The 15,152-nt window shown below is 38.7% G+C and overlaps 1 protein-coding gene across 3 annotated transcripts in view; it reads left to right on the top strand.

Annotated features, from left to right (window-relative positions):
- The window catches only part of LOC130267178 (uncharacterized), a 170,246-nt gene extending 155,734 nt beyond the window's left edge, over positions 1 to 14,512 (top strand). For all 3 annotated transcript variants that reach the window (XR_008843085.1, XR_008843086.1, XR_008843084.1), the window contains one exon: positions 13,831 to 14,512. The gene's annotated coding sequence lies outside the window, so the exon portion shown is untranslated. The remainder of the gene's footprint in view (positions 1 to 13,830) is intronic.
- Positions 14,513 to 15,152: the final 640 nt, after the last annotated feature.

Below are 15,152 nucleotides of genomic sequence, written 5' to 3'. Positions count from 1 at the left end.
CCCGTTTTTTGAGTGTCTCAAAATGATTAGAACATGTTTCAGATATGACATCAATCAGAGTTATCTTGATTGGTTCTGTTATGGTTGGGTGAGCCATAGAGCAATGTCTAGAGAGGCCGTGCAGTTGGAATTTATTCTTTATGTTCTGTCTATGTTTATTCATTCTGCAGTGCAACGGTTGTATTGTTCGACCCACATACTGCAACCCACACATGCAGTCGATGAGGTAGATGATATACATTGATTGACAGGTAAGTCTGTGCTTGAGTACGTGTTCCTCTTTTGTTGTATTGGATGTAATTATTTTCACATTATGTTGTATTTCCTTGCAACATTTGCATCTTTTTTGCCCACATCTGAAGCTTCCAACCGGTAGACTATTTTTTAGATTATTTACTTTATGTTGCCGTATTTGACTTGGGGCCAGGAGGTTTTTTAGAGTGGGGGCTCGTCGGAAAGTAATTCTTGTTTTTTCCGGGATCTTGCCTCTCAAATGTATGTCATTTAGTAGAATATGCCAGTTCTTTTTTAGCGCTGTCTGGATCTTATTAGCAGAATCACTGTATGTGGTGATAAAATTGGTTTTTTGTATTTCTGCATGTTTTTCTGGTTTCTCCATATTAGTTGGCTTTGTAGGGATCAGACAGTCAGATTGTGATTTATTAGATGCCTTTTTTAAGGCTTGCTTGATGATAGGCTTTGGATATTTCTTTTCTTTAAATCTGCTTTCAAGAATTTTTGCTTCTTGCATGAACGTGAGGTCCTCTGTACAATTTTTCCTGATGCGTTGAAACTGGCTGTATGGTACATTTTTGAGCCACTGTCTGTAGTGTCCACTGTTAAAGTCCAAATAACTATTAACATCGACTGTTTTGAAGAATGTAGAAGTGATAATTTTATTCTCAATGTGAGAGATGGTCAGGTCTAGAAAATTAATTCTTTCTGTAGAGGCGTCCATTGTGAATTTTATACCCCAATGGTTATTGTTAATGGTTGTAAGGAGAATGTCGGTGGGATCTTCAGGCCCGTCCCAGATAAAAAAAACAGGTCGTCAATGTACCTACGGTACATGATGATGTGGGACATGAGGACAGGATTACTAGTGATGAACTGGGATTCGAAGGCGCCCATGAACAGATTTGCATAGGCTGGTGCGACCTTCGAACCCATCGCGGTCCCTTTGTGCTGTTGGTACGTTGTTTTATTATATGAAACAACAACATCGGAATCTTTTTTAGAGATGTGCCCCATGAAGCAACTACAAATTCCACAGATGTTTCAGAAAAAGAGGAACAAAAGAAAAATAGAAGACACAGAGGAAAACGCGGAGGAAAGCACAAGAGAAGAAATGGAAACGAGAAAAGCACCAAGGAAGGAAACGATGGAACAATAAAAATCTTTAATTTATCTTAACATCAACTGTCAACAGCCGAGATATCCCTATTGGAAAAAGGACTCTCATTTTGTCCATCCAATAAAGGGGATGAATTCCAACTGTTTCTGGATCTTAACAGGTTCATCAGAAAGCTGACACTACAAAGATTCTTTGCAATTAAGGAACAAGGACTTCATGCAGGGCAGGACCCCAGAAGAAGCACCGATACTGACAATGTAATTAATGATGGTATCATACACCAAGCGGTAAAAGTGCCATCCACCTTCTATCCCACGCATGCGAGGGGCCCCAACATAGATGTGTTCCATGAGCTAGTCTCCCTGGAACTCAAAAAATCTATAGGACATACCAAAAGGAAAAACCTGACAAATGAAGAGTTTAAGGCTCTTAAAGGATTACAAAAAACACCAATATAGTAATCCGTAATGCTGACAAGGGAGGGGGACTGGTTATATTGGAACATGACTACTATGAAAAGGAAGCACTGAGGATCCTTTCGGACAAAGAATTCTACATGGAGATCCGATACAACCCCTTCCCACTTGTGGAGAAACAACTACACGCATTAATTCAAGAAGGCACTGAGAGCAATATCTTGGACAAAAATGAAGAAAGATACCTTAAAGCCTGTAATGCAAACAAACCATATTTCTACTTTCTACCAAAAATCCATAAATCATTAACCAATCCACCTGGGCATCCCATCATATCCAGCATCAATTCATCCAACAGCAATTTAGCACATTACATCGATCTGTTCTTACAACCATACGTAACAGCACTTCCCAGCTATCTACGTGATTCCACGCAGCTGATACAAGCACTACTCAATATTAAATGGAAATCTGGTTATCATTTGGTCACAAGTGATGTAACATCTCTCTATACAAACATACCACACAAACTGGGACTCAACTGCGTTAAAAAATTCCTAGATGAGGATACTACGCTACAAACCCAACAAAAGAACTTTCTCATCAAAGGTCTCAATTTTATTCTTCATAATAATTACTTCTCATATAATAAAACAATGTACCAACAGCACAAAGGGACCGCGATGGGTTCGAAGGTCGCACCAGCCTATGCAAATCTGTTCATGGGCGCCTTCAAATCCCAGTTCATCACTAGTAATCCTGTCCTCATGTCCCACATCATCATGTACCGTAGGTACATTGACAACCTGTTTTTTATCTGGGATGGGCCTGAAGATCCCACCGACATTCTCCTTACAACCATTAACAATAACCATTGGGGTATAAAATTCACAATGGAAGCCTCTACAGAAAGAATTAATTTTCTAGACCTGACCATCTCTCACATTGAGAATAAAATTATCACTTCTACATTCTTCAAAACAGTCGATGTTAATAGTTATTTGGACTTTAACAGTGGACACTACAGACAGTGGCTCAAAAATGTACCATATAGCCAGTTTCAACGCATCAGGAAAAATTGTACAGAGGACCTCACGTTCATGCAAGAAGCAAAAATTCTTGAAAGCAGATGTAAAGAAAAGAAATATCCAAAGCCTGTCATCAAGCAAGCCTTAAAAAAGGCATCTAGTAAATCACAATCTGACTGTCTGATCCCTACAAAGCCAACTAATATGGAGAAACCAGAAAAACATGCGGAAATACAAAAAAACAATTTTATCACCACATACAGTGATTCTGCTAATAAGATCCAGACAGCGCTAAAAAAGAACTGGCATATTCTACTAAATGACATACATTTGAGAGGCAAGATCCCGGAAAAACCAAGAATTACTTTCCGACGAGCCCCCACTCTAAAAAACCTCCTGGCCCCAAGTCAAATACGGCAACATTAAGTGATAATCTAAAAAATAGTCTACCGGTTGGAAGCTTCAGATGTGGGCAAAAAAGATGCAAATGTTGCAAGGAAATACAACATAATGTGAAAATAATTACATCCAATACAACAAAAGAGGAACACGTACTCAAGCACAGACTTACCTGTCAGTCAATGTATATCATCTACCTCATCGACTGCATGTGTGGGTTGCAGTATGTGGGTCAAACAATACAACCGTTGCACTGCAGAATGAATAAACATAGACAGAACATAAAGAATAAATTCCAACTGCACGGCCTCTCTAGACATTGCTCTATGGCTCATCCAACCATAACAGAACCAATCAAGATAACTCCGATTGATGTCATATCTGAAACATGTTCTAATCGTTTTGAGACACTCAAAAAACGGGAGGTTTTTTGGATGTATAAACTAGAAACCATCTTCCCGCGAGGTCTTAATGAAATTGTTGAAACTATAATCTAATTCTCCTTACTCCTCCACCTCCGCCTTGGATGACAAATATGGGTCTCCAGCGCAGTTTAACCCTGGAAGGACCGGAACAGTAATAAAGCATGCATAAAAAATGCTCCATACCTAACTACCTAACTATAAACCCAGAAATAGACAATCTCAGAAGGATAACCATGTAATAACAGCCGCATCAGTTACGCAAAAATGCTCACCTGCGCTGTCCACATGGATACCGGTCCATGGATATAACAACCATCATGCGCAAAAAAGCCCTCCAGCGCTGCCAAGTTAAAACTAAAAAAGTTAAAAACTAATAACACCCCGAAGCTGTAAAGAACATACATCAATACACCACACTTATGCAAGATTTGAAAATTATTTGAAATAATGTCCACACATTTAATCAGAATCTCAGAAACGGGACACGGATTCCCGAGGACGTGACATGATGCCGGGAAGCCGCAGTCTTATGTCAAACAACGAATACCTAGGTTACACTCTCCTAGGTGTTTGTTCTATTTCATAACATATCAGCATCATATATTTTGTTTCAATTTTATTGTATTTTATTCATTTTTACTGTAATATAAAATGTCTTTGTTTAACCTTCATGCTGACCGTGACCTGCTGACCCGGTAGCACTCAGCTGATCTGTGTATTTAAAACTGGCGCCTTGTATGTTTTTTAGCCCATTGCCTGACGAAGAACCCGGTTCGGGATCGAAACTTTTAAGTTGCACCCTCCAATAAAACAGCCTTTTTTTAAATATAGGCAGTTTTGTTATATCCTTATTACATCGGAGGAGGCGCCGGATCTCATCCCAATTTTTCTCCCTATTCCTATACGTTAGAACCGGACTTGCCAGTCACGGTTAGGGATGCAGAGGCAGCCACCTACCTAACGCCACCGTACGCTTTGATCTCGAACCAGGGATACCAACGGCTTCTTGCTATCTGAAGGCTTACAAAGGTGTTGTGCCCGCAGCACAACTAACCACGGTAAGGTGCATCTAACTCGCACGGACCCGTTTCTGCCTCAAACAGTATCACACTAGGAGCGCGCCTCTCCTTTTTCCTTTTATTTTCAGCATACGATTAAAATGATATCCTACTTATATAGGTTTGTCGTACTTCTGGAAAAAATCATAACTACATGCAGGAAAATGAATATGTTTAAAATTGTCATCTTCTGACCCCTATAACTTTTTTATTTTTCCGCGTATGGGGCGGTATGAGGACTAATTTTTTGTGCCGTGATCTGATAGGACTTATTGATTCATTTTTTTTTCATTTTTATTCATTTTTTCATTATATAAAAAGTGACCAAAAATGCACTATTTTTTGCACGTACGCCATTGACCGTGCGGTTTAATTAACTATACATTTTTATAATTCGGACATTTCCGCACGCGGCAATACATAGTTACATAGTTAGTACGGTCGAAAAAAGACATATGTCCATCAAGTTCAACCAGGGAATTAAGGGGTAGGGGTGTGGCGCGATATTGGGGAAGGGATGGGATTTTATATTTCTTCATAAACATTAATGTTATTTTGTTCCAGGAATGTATCTAATCCTGTTTTAAAGCTGTTAATTGTTCCTGCTGTGACCAGTTCCTGAGGCAGACCGTTCCATAAATTCACAGTCCTCATGGTAAAGAAGGCGTGTCGCCCCTTTAGACTAAACTTTTTCTTCTCCAGACGGAGGGAGTGCCCCCTCGTCCTTTGGGGGGGTTTAACCTGGAACAGTTTTTCTCCATATTTTTTGTATGGGCCATTAATATACTTATATACGTTTATGATATCCCCCCTTAAACGTCTCTTCTCAAGACTAAACAATTGTAACTCCTTTAATCGCTTCTCATAGCTAAGATGATCCATGCCCCATATTAGTTTAGTCGCGCGTCTCTGCACCCTTTCCAACTCCGCAGTGTCCCTTTTATGGACAGGTGCCCAAAACTGAACAGCATATTCCAGGTGAGGCCGTACCAATGCTTTATAAAGGGGGAGTATTATGTCCCTGTCCCTCGAGTCCATGCCTCTTTTGATACATGACAATATCCTGCCGGCTTTGGAAGCAGCAGCCTGACATTGCATGCTATTCTGTAGTCTGTGATCTACAAGTACACCCAGATCCTTCTCTACCAGTGACTCTGACAGTTTAATCCCCCCTAAGACATACGATGCATGCAGGTTATTAGTACCCAGATGCATGACTTTACATTTATCCACATTGAACCTCATTTGCCAAGTGGATGCCCAGACACTTAGTCTATCCAAGTCATCTTGTAACTTATGCACATCCTCTATAGACTGTACCGTGCTACAAAGCTTGGTGTCATCTGCAAAGATAGAAACAGAGCTGTTAATACCATCCTCTATATCATTGATAAATAAATTAAACAACAGCGGGCCCAGTACTGAACCTTGGGGTACACCACTAATAACCGGGGACCAATCAGAGTACGAATCATTGACCACCACTCTCTGGGTACGATCCATGAGCCAGTGTTCAATCCAGTTACAAACTAAAATTTCCAAACCCAAAGACCTTAACTTACCTGTCAGACGTCTATGAGGGACAGTATCAAATGCTTTAGCAAAATCCAGAAACACTATATCCACAGCCATTCCTCTGTCAAGGCTTCTACTCACCTCTTCATAAAAGCAAATTAGATTGGTTTGACAACTTCTATCCTTAGTAAACCCATGCTGACTATCACTTATAATACTATTATCCCCTATGTATTCCTGTATGTAATCCCTTATAAGTCCTTCAAACAATTTACCCACAATGCACGTTAAACTTACCGGTCTATAGTTTCCTGGGGAAGACCTAGAGCCCTTTTTGAAGATTGGCACCACATTCGCCTTGCGCCAGTCCCTTGGCACAATACCAGACACCAGAGAATCTCTAAATATCATGAACAGGGGTACAGATATTACTGAACTTATCTCTCTAAGAACTCTTGGGTGCAATCCATCTGGCCCTGGAGATTTGCTTACATTTATATCACTTAACTTACCGTGTACCATCTCTACATTAAGCCAGTTCAGTACATTACATGATGTGTTACCAGCACTGACCTGGCCAATGTCAGCACCTTTTTCCATAGTGTATACAGAACTAAAGAACCCATTCAGTAGCTCCGCTTTCTCTTGATCACCTATGACAACCTCCCCATTATCATTACTAAGGGATCCTACATGCTCTGTCCTTGGTTTTTTTGCATTTATATATCAAAAAAAATATTTAGGATTAGTTTTGCTTTCTTTGGCCACCTGTCTCTCGTTTATTTTTATTTTTATTTACACTGTTTTTTTTTTTTATGGGAAAAGGGGGGGGGGGATTCAAACTTTTAATAGGGAAGGGGTTAAATGATCTTCACTTTTTTTTCCCACTTTTTTTTTGCAGTGTTATAGCTCCAATAGGGACCTATAATACTGCACACACTGATCTATTACATTGATCACTGGTTTCTCATAGGAAACCAGTGATCGATGATTCTGCCGCTTCACTGCTCATGCCTGGATCTCAGGAACTGAGCAGTCATTCGGGGATCGGACAGCGAGGAGGCAGGTATGGATCCTCTAGCTGTCCTGTAAGCTGTTCGGGATGCCGCGATTTCGCCGCGGCTATCCCGAACAGCTCCCTGAGCTAAACGGCATGTTTTCACTTTCACGCCGCATCTAAAGGGTTAATAGCGCAGTCCCGGCCCGTGGTACGTCATGTGTCCTTAAGGAGTTAAGTCAGTGACCGTCCCTTTTGTTGACTCTAAGTCCATATTTAGCTGATCAATAAGTTGTAATTGACATATGTGTTAGTTTTGTTTTCTTAACCGATTACTGGCTACAAACGTAGTGTAAAGAAGTAGTGGAGATAGGTGCACAATAAGACTGTCTCTACGTTTGCCTTTGTCAGAGAGTGCTACATGTGTTGTATATTTTTGGATCCCAGTGCCTGGTGCCCACACATCATCACACTCTGACTCAGCACATGCCTTTAAGTTAGCTACCCATGCATCTACATCATATTTCAAATCCAACCTCTCATTTACATATTGAGTAACATCATAAATAAATTTTTCAGGAGTGGAAAGCGTTTTTAATGGAGTAGCTAAAGCCTCTCCTAAGCTCAAATCACTATCGGTTACACTCATCTTAGTACCTATACTGTCTACACCGAAAAACAAAGTATAATCAACAAATTGCAATCACAGGAGTATTAATGCAAGATTAATTCCTATTACATACCAAATCTCAGCAGTGCCTCCATGTGTCGTATAATTTATACACGAAGAAGATAAAGTAATAATCTTTACCTCTCAAAAATAAAAATGAGGATCGTGAATAAAAAAATTTAAGCAAGTGAGATCCTCAGAGGCCGACACAATAAATACCTCTATTATTCGTTAATATTTGGAAGATAGGAATATCGTTGCACAAATAAGATCTCAACAATAAAATATGTAAAAATAGATATACAATTTATTAATTAAAATATAGAAATATAAAATATGATAAAATATGCAGATCAATATGATGTCATTATACCATACTAAGTCACAATAATACCTATATTTGCCCACTAGATGGGATTATACCGCCCTAGTTCACAATGGTATTCAAAATTGAATACAAGATGGCAGCATATATATCAACGGTATATAGCATATATGCGGTTGGTCTACATAAGAAATGAGTATATGAAATACAAGATATGTTAATACATGCAACAGTGATTTTCCCGCTTAGAGATATTATGAATGAAACTTTGCCTTGATAAATGATAACATATAAATTATTGATGGCTATGCAGAGGGGAATGTCCCTATTCATTCTATAATTTGGGACTATTTATTTTGGAAAATGTGAATCACAAATATAATTAAAATTATTCTGTTCAGATAGATGTTAGTGTCTACAGATTCACTAAAGTTGTACCTGGACAGAAATCTATAAATTCATCCAAAATTTGTGGATGGGAAGATATAAATTACCTTAAGTACAAACTCTCCCTGCTATAGAATAGCCAACAATAATCAAAAAGATATTACAGTTCTTTTATAGTTACCACAAAGTTGAAATGCCAGTGGGTATATGCAGATTGGAAAAGATGAGTCTGTTCACTCAGCAGAAAGATAATCCAGGAATCTCTCCAAAAAGAAGGAACAAAGAATTGTCCACTCTCCCTTTACACTTCAGTTTAAAACAAAGTTTCTTATCTTGATCAGATATTAAACCAATTAATCACTTCTCTAGAACAAAAACGTGCTAGGCCCTTGTCTCGCCCAGATGTAACTATTTCACTGACCAGAGAGGGCACTCTTGTCCATGAGTTGCAAAAACATTCTCCTAAAAATTAGCAGACATTACTTAAAATATAGATATATCATGTCAAGTCATCTCTCCAACTAATGGCCAATAAATATAATTAGCTGGATTAGATTTCGACATGTAGTATACACACACAGCAGACATTTCGGGATTTCCCAAGTCTTCAATCTGAATATGACATTAATGGTCTCTCCCAAGTTTAAAATAATGAATAGAATCTCAGTCCCGCCTATTCTTACAATTATAAATCTATCAGATAAGGAATAACTGTAGAATCCATTCATGGGACGAAATCAGACCACCAAATTACATACAAACTAACTTATAGATGCAGGAAAACTAAATAGATTATAAATGGTATACTGACCACATAACATAAACATGCCACTAATAATAATCACAATAAGAATGATAGATAAAGCATACCTAATTACTATTAAGAATATAAGGAAAAGTATTTTCATATATATATATATATATATATATATATATATATATATATATACTCCTGATTTAAAAGTGACCTGAATTCCAATGCCCTTATCTGAGCCATAAAGTAGTTTATATAAACACAGACAAGGGATGTTTCACACTTGCAGACATCATGTGACATTCTGGAATTTAACACTGAGAATCAACTTTACACAACATGGAGTTTTTGGCTTGAACAATTAAAAATGGATGCCATACAGTATGATTATTTAAAATAATTCTGGCCCATATGTTCTGACATTATACACATAGAAATTCAAATAATGGCAGGATTTGAAGTAACTGGGGCTTAACCATGATGTTAGCCCTTGTGTAGTAAAAGCAAAGAAAAAGAATGCACCGCTTCGGTGCTACCACTATGGATCAGAGGTCAGATCAGCTATGGTATCGATATGTTTTATTGACATATCTATAAAAAAAAACAACAATAAAATGGGAGCAAGACTCGTTTCCGGAGCATATTCTCCCTTTATCAGTTGTAACTTTTGCTATTGATAAAGGGAGAATATGCTCCTGCTCCCATTTTATTGTTTTTTATAGATGTGTTAATAAAACATATTGATACCATAGCTGATCTGTCCTCTGATCCATAGTGGTAGTGCCGAAGCAGTGCATTCTTTTTCTTTGCTTTTACTAAATTTGACTACTGGCTCCACTGGCTTTTGGAAACTAGGTGCAATATTGCTGCCTTGCAACACTGGATCACCATTGTACCCCAGGCACTTTGGGGTGATATCCATGAACCAAAGTCTCATTTCAGGTGAGAGTGCAAGGCTACACAGTTTGATCCTCTAATACCATCGCGTGATGTCCCCCCCCCCAATGCAAGTCTATGGGAGGGGGCATGGTGGCCATCACACCCCCTCCCATAGACTATCATTGAGGGGGCGGGGCGTGATGTTACGAGGGGCGGGGCCGTGACATCACAATACTCTGTCCCCTGCATCGCCCATCATCAGCCACAGAGTGATCCTCGCTCTGTGCAGCTGAGAAATGGGGTGCTGCAGGAGAGATCGCGTGGTCCCCAGCGGAGGGACCCCTGCGATCAGACTTCTTATCCCCTATCCTTTGAATAGGGGATAAGATGTCTAGGACAGAATACCCTTTAAGGGTCCCATGACTTTGTTGGATTGGCTGGTGTGTAACTATAACACACAAAAAGATCAGATCATTCAAACCAATCAGCCCATGTTGGTCTATGGGAAACACTGAAGGTGAAACATTTAAGCTAAACAGCATTCTCTCTGGCTGTGAGGTGTATGGGAGACCTCACTGCAAGTTCAAATCTCCCGAATTGTAACACTTTAATAATGTGGTTGCTATTTAATTAAAATTGACAGAAGTAGGTTAAAGGGGTACTCGACTCTAAACATCTTATTCCCTATCAAAAGGATAGCGTATAAGATGTTAGACTGCGGGGATAATGCCGCTGGGGACCCCTGCAATCTCTCATGCATCACCCCCATTTTTCAGCTGCACAGAGCAAGGATAGTGGCGCCCATCACACCCCCTCCCATAGACTTGCATTGAGGGGGCTGGGTGTGACGTCACGAGGGGGCAGAGCCATGACGTCATGATACTCCATCCCCTGCACCGCCAATCATCAGACACAGAGCGATACTCGCTCTGTGCAGCTGAAAAACGGGGGTGCTGCAGGAGAGATGACAGGGGTCCCCAGTGGCGGGATCCCCACGATCTGAGATCTTATCACCTATCCTTTTGATAGGGGATAAGGTGTTTAGCGCCAGAGTACCCCTTTAAGTAGGATGCCCATATTGGGAGAACTAGGTTAAAAGGCAATTAACAACATGAATGGAAGGGACATTGATGTGTAGTGTGAATGAACCTACAGCCTGACGATATTTCACCTGTGCCTGTAGATAACAGCAGAGTACATTTAAATGAATTGATGGTTACTAATGTATATACGATAACAGTAGATACGATAACAGTATGTATTACAAGAGGGGGGCAGTGCTTGGTTTGGGAGCAGGGGCACCTGTGTTTTAGTGGAATTATCAGTAGCCTAGTCTAAATAGAAATTGCCGGTTACTGAAATTCTATAGACTTAGACATATATTGAATAGGAATTTAAATGGTGATAAAGTAATGGCCAGTGTAGGAGCGCAAGCCTAGCTGTGGGCAGGTAGGGATGGTATGAGGGTGGCGGGCTAGGAATTATCTGATAAGTTTAGTGGCTTTATTAAGCCCTTGGGGCTGGAGTGTTCCCAAGCAGAATATCCAGAACATTTCTCTTAACCATAGGTTTAACCCCTTAAGGCCATGTGCCGTAAATGTGCGGCGCTGCATAGCACCTCTTAGCGCACAGCTAAGTTACAAATTTTTTTTGTTGAAAAATCCCATCCCCCAATAAAGTTTTTAATCACCCTTTTTCCCCATATTAATACATAAAAGCGTAAAAAAATGATAAATAATAAACATATTTGGTATTGTTGTGTGCGTAAATTTCCGAACTATAAAAATATAATGGTTAATGATGCCCTACGACGAACGGCGTAGACGTTTAAAATTTTTTTTTTAAAAATGTCAGCTTTTTTGTCACATCAAACTGCAAAACAATTTAATAAAAAGCGATCAAAAAGTCACATATATGCAAATCTGGACCAAAACAAACTATAGATCATGGAGCAAAAAATTAGCCCTCACAATTCCCTGAATACGGTAAAATAAGGAAGTTAGAGGTGGTCAAAAAAGTTTGAGATTTTTTAAAAGCAGTACAATAATAGAAATGTATGTAACCATTTTAACCCCTTAACGACGCAGGAAGTTTATTTACGTCCTGCGCCAGCTCCCGCGATATGAAGCATCACATTGCGTCGGTGCCGGCGCTCATCAAAGGCCGGGACCCGCGGCTAATACCACACATCGCCGATCACGGCAATGTGTGGTATTAACCCTTTAGAAACGGCGGTCAAAGCTGACCGCCGCTTCTAAAGCGAAAGTATCCCGGCTAGTCAGTCGGGCTGTTCGGGACCTCCGCGATGAAATCGCGGCATCCCGAACAGCTTACAGGACACCGGGAGGGCCCTTACCTGCCTCCTCGGTGTCCGATTGACGAATGACTGCTCCGTGCCTGAGATCCAGGCAGGAGCAGTCAAGCACCGATAACACTGATCACAGGCGTGTTAATACACCCCAGTGATCAGCATAGGAGATCAGTGTCCCTATGGGACCTATAACACTGCAAAAAAAAAGTTTTAAAAAAGTGTTAATAAAGGTCATTTAACCCCTTCCCTTTTCCCATAAAAAAATAAAACAGTGTAAATAAAAAAAATAAACATATGTGGTATCGCCTCATGCGTAAATGTAAATTAAACCGCACGATCAATGGCGCATGCGCAAAAAAATTCCAAAATCCCAAAAAGCGTATTTTGGTCACTTTTTATACCATTAAAAAATGAATAAAACGTGATCAAAAAGTCCAATCAAAACAAAAATCATACCGTTAAAAACTTCAGATCACGGTGCAAAAAATGAGCCCTCATACCGCCCTGTACGTGGAAAAATAAAAAAGTTATAGGGGTCAGAAGATGACATTTTTAAACGTATAAATTTTCCTGCATGTAGTTATGATTTTTGCAGAAGTACGACAAAATATGACACGACAAAACCTATATAAGTAGGGTACAGAATAATGATAAGTTGTCATTTTTACCGAAATATGCACTACGTAGAAACGGAAGCCCCCAAAAATGACAAAATGGCGTTTTTTCTTCGATTTTGTCGCACAATGATTTTTTTTTCCGTTTCACCGTGAATTTTTGGGTAAAATGACTAATGTCACTGGAAAGTAGAATTGGTGACGCAAAAAATAAGCCATAATATGGATTTTTAGGTGGAAAATTGAGAGGGTTATGATTTTTAAAAGGTAAAGAGGAAAAAAACGAAAGTGCAAAAACGGAAAAACAGTGAGTCCTTAAGGGGTTAATCATAGTGACCCAGAGAATAAAGAAAACATGTATATATTACCGTAAAGTGCGAAAACAAAGCCCCCCAAATGTGCAAAATTATGATTTTTGTTTAAATTTCCTTACACAAAAAATAATTGCACCTCAGTTTATCAGGAGCCATGAGTCTCTTGATAAATCCTGTGCAATATTACACTGTTGGAGGTTTATTTATGACCAATGTGTGAAACGCTGTTCTTAGTAAATTCCTAACTGTGTTTAATCATTGTAGCTATACATATAATTATTATTATATGTATATATATTAAATTGAAGTACTCTAAAATTAAAATAACTAAATTAAAGTGTCATGGCTTAAAGACCAGACTAACTGTTTCTTTTTCTTTCTTAGTTTATGTTGTAGAAGAAAGAAGGGATGATTCTGGAGAAAGTGCCTGTTTAACCGCTTGTTGGACTGCTCTTTGTTGTTGCTGCCTTTGGGATATGTTAACATGAATATGTATATGTATTTTAATAAATGTATAGATTCAAAAAGCCTATACTTTTGTCATTTCATAACATGCATCTATTTAACTTTAACTTAAGTTTATTTTATTCATGTAAGTGCAAACAACTGCCACATTTTCTTTCAAGTTGTGGCAATATATTAAATCAACAATTTAACTACAGTTTCTTGTTCTGTTTTTTACTTTTTTCATTCTTTTTAATGTTTTTAAATTGTATTATGCTTTAAAGAGTCCATTTTTCTTAAAGAATAAAAGTAGTAAACCACTACAGCATGGACGGAAGACTAGACAATTGTTAGCACATACTTTTACAATTCTTGCATCTTATAAGTTATTGCTCATCAAAGAAAAAGAAATAGTTTCTAAAGAAACACATAAGGCAAAACTAAAGCATTGCTAATACGCTGGGAGAATGTCCTTATGTAGTTTTGCCCCTATTTTATTTTTGCACTTATGGATATGTATATTAGGAATGTATGAAATCTGTGCCGTAGTTTTTTGTTTTCTTTTCCAATTTCCAATCAATATTGTTACTATGCAACTATTAAAGAAAGATTGCATGGAAAATTGTGTTAGTTTTCTTCATTTCCTAGTTTTAGTATCAAAGTTAAAACAGGTATGTTGTTGATTTCTTGATCCCTTCCTGACCCCCTCCCCCAATGTTTTTACTTAAATGAAATCGCAAACTATGCATTGTTTTGAAGTTGCTTTTTAAACACTTTCATTTTCTTCTGATATGTAATGTGACAACAAATTAGTTAAGTTTTTTTCTTTCATGGCATTCACTGTGTTGACTAAAAAGAACAAACAAACAAAAAAACCAACATATTTTATTTAGTTTAGAATTTTTAGTGCCCCCCAGCAGCATTCAAATAATTATATACACTAAATCTCATAAATGAGGACCCCAACTCTGTAGGAATGAAATTCTGCTACAATGTAATGTTGGGAGTGCACAGCCTGTATAACCATGTGTAATGTTGCTTTCCCATCAAAATAACAACACACAGCCATTAATGTCTTAACCTTGGCAACAAAAGTGAGGACACCCCTAAGTGGAAATGTCCAAATTGGGCTCAAAGTGTCAATATTTTGTGTGGTCACCATCATTTTCCAGCACTGCCTTAAAGGGGTACTCCACCAGAAAACAATATGTCTAATTGCGGGGTTCCCGCCACTGGAGACACAACCTGGAATGTGTTATCAG

Source organism: Hyla sarda, chromosome 4, assembly GCF_029499605.1.
Source record: "Hyla sarda isolate aHylSar1 chromosome 4, aHylSar1.hap1, whole genome shotgun sequence".
Taxonomy (NCBI): domain Eukaryota; kingdom Metazoa; phylum Chordata; class Amphibia; order Anura; family Hylidae; genus Hyla; species Hyla sarda.
This window is presented reverse-complemented; position numbering and strand designations above follow the sequence as displayed.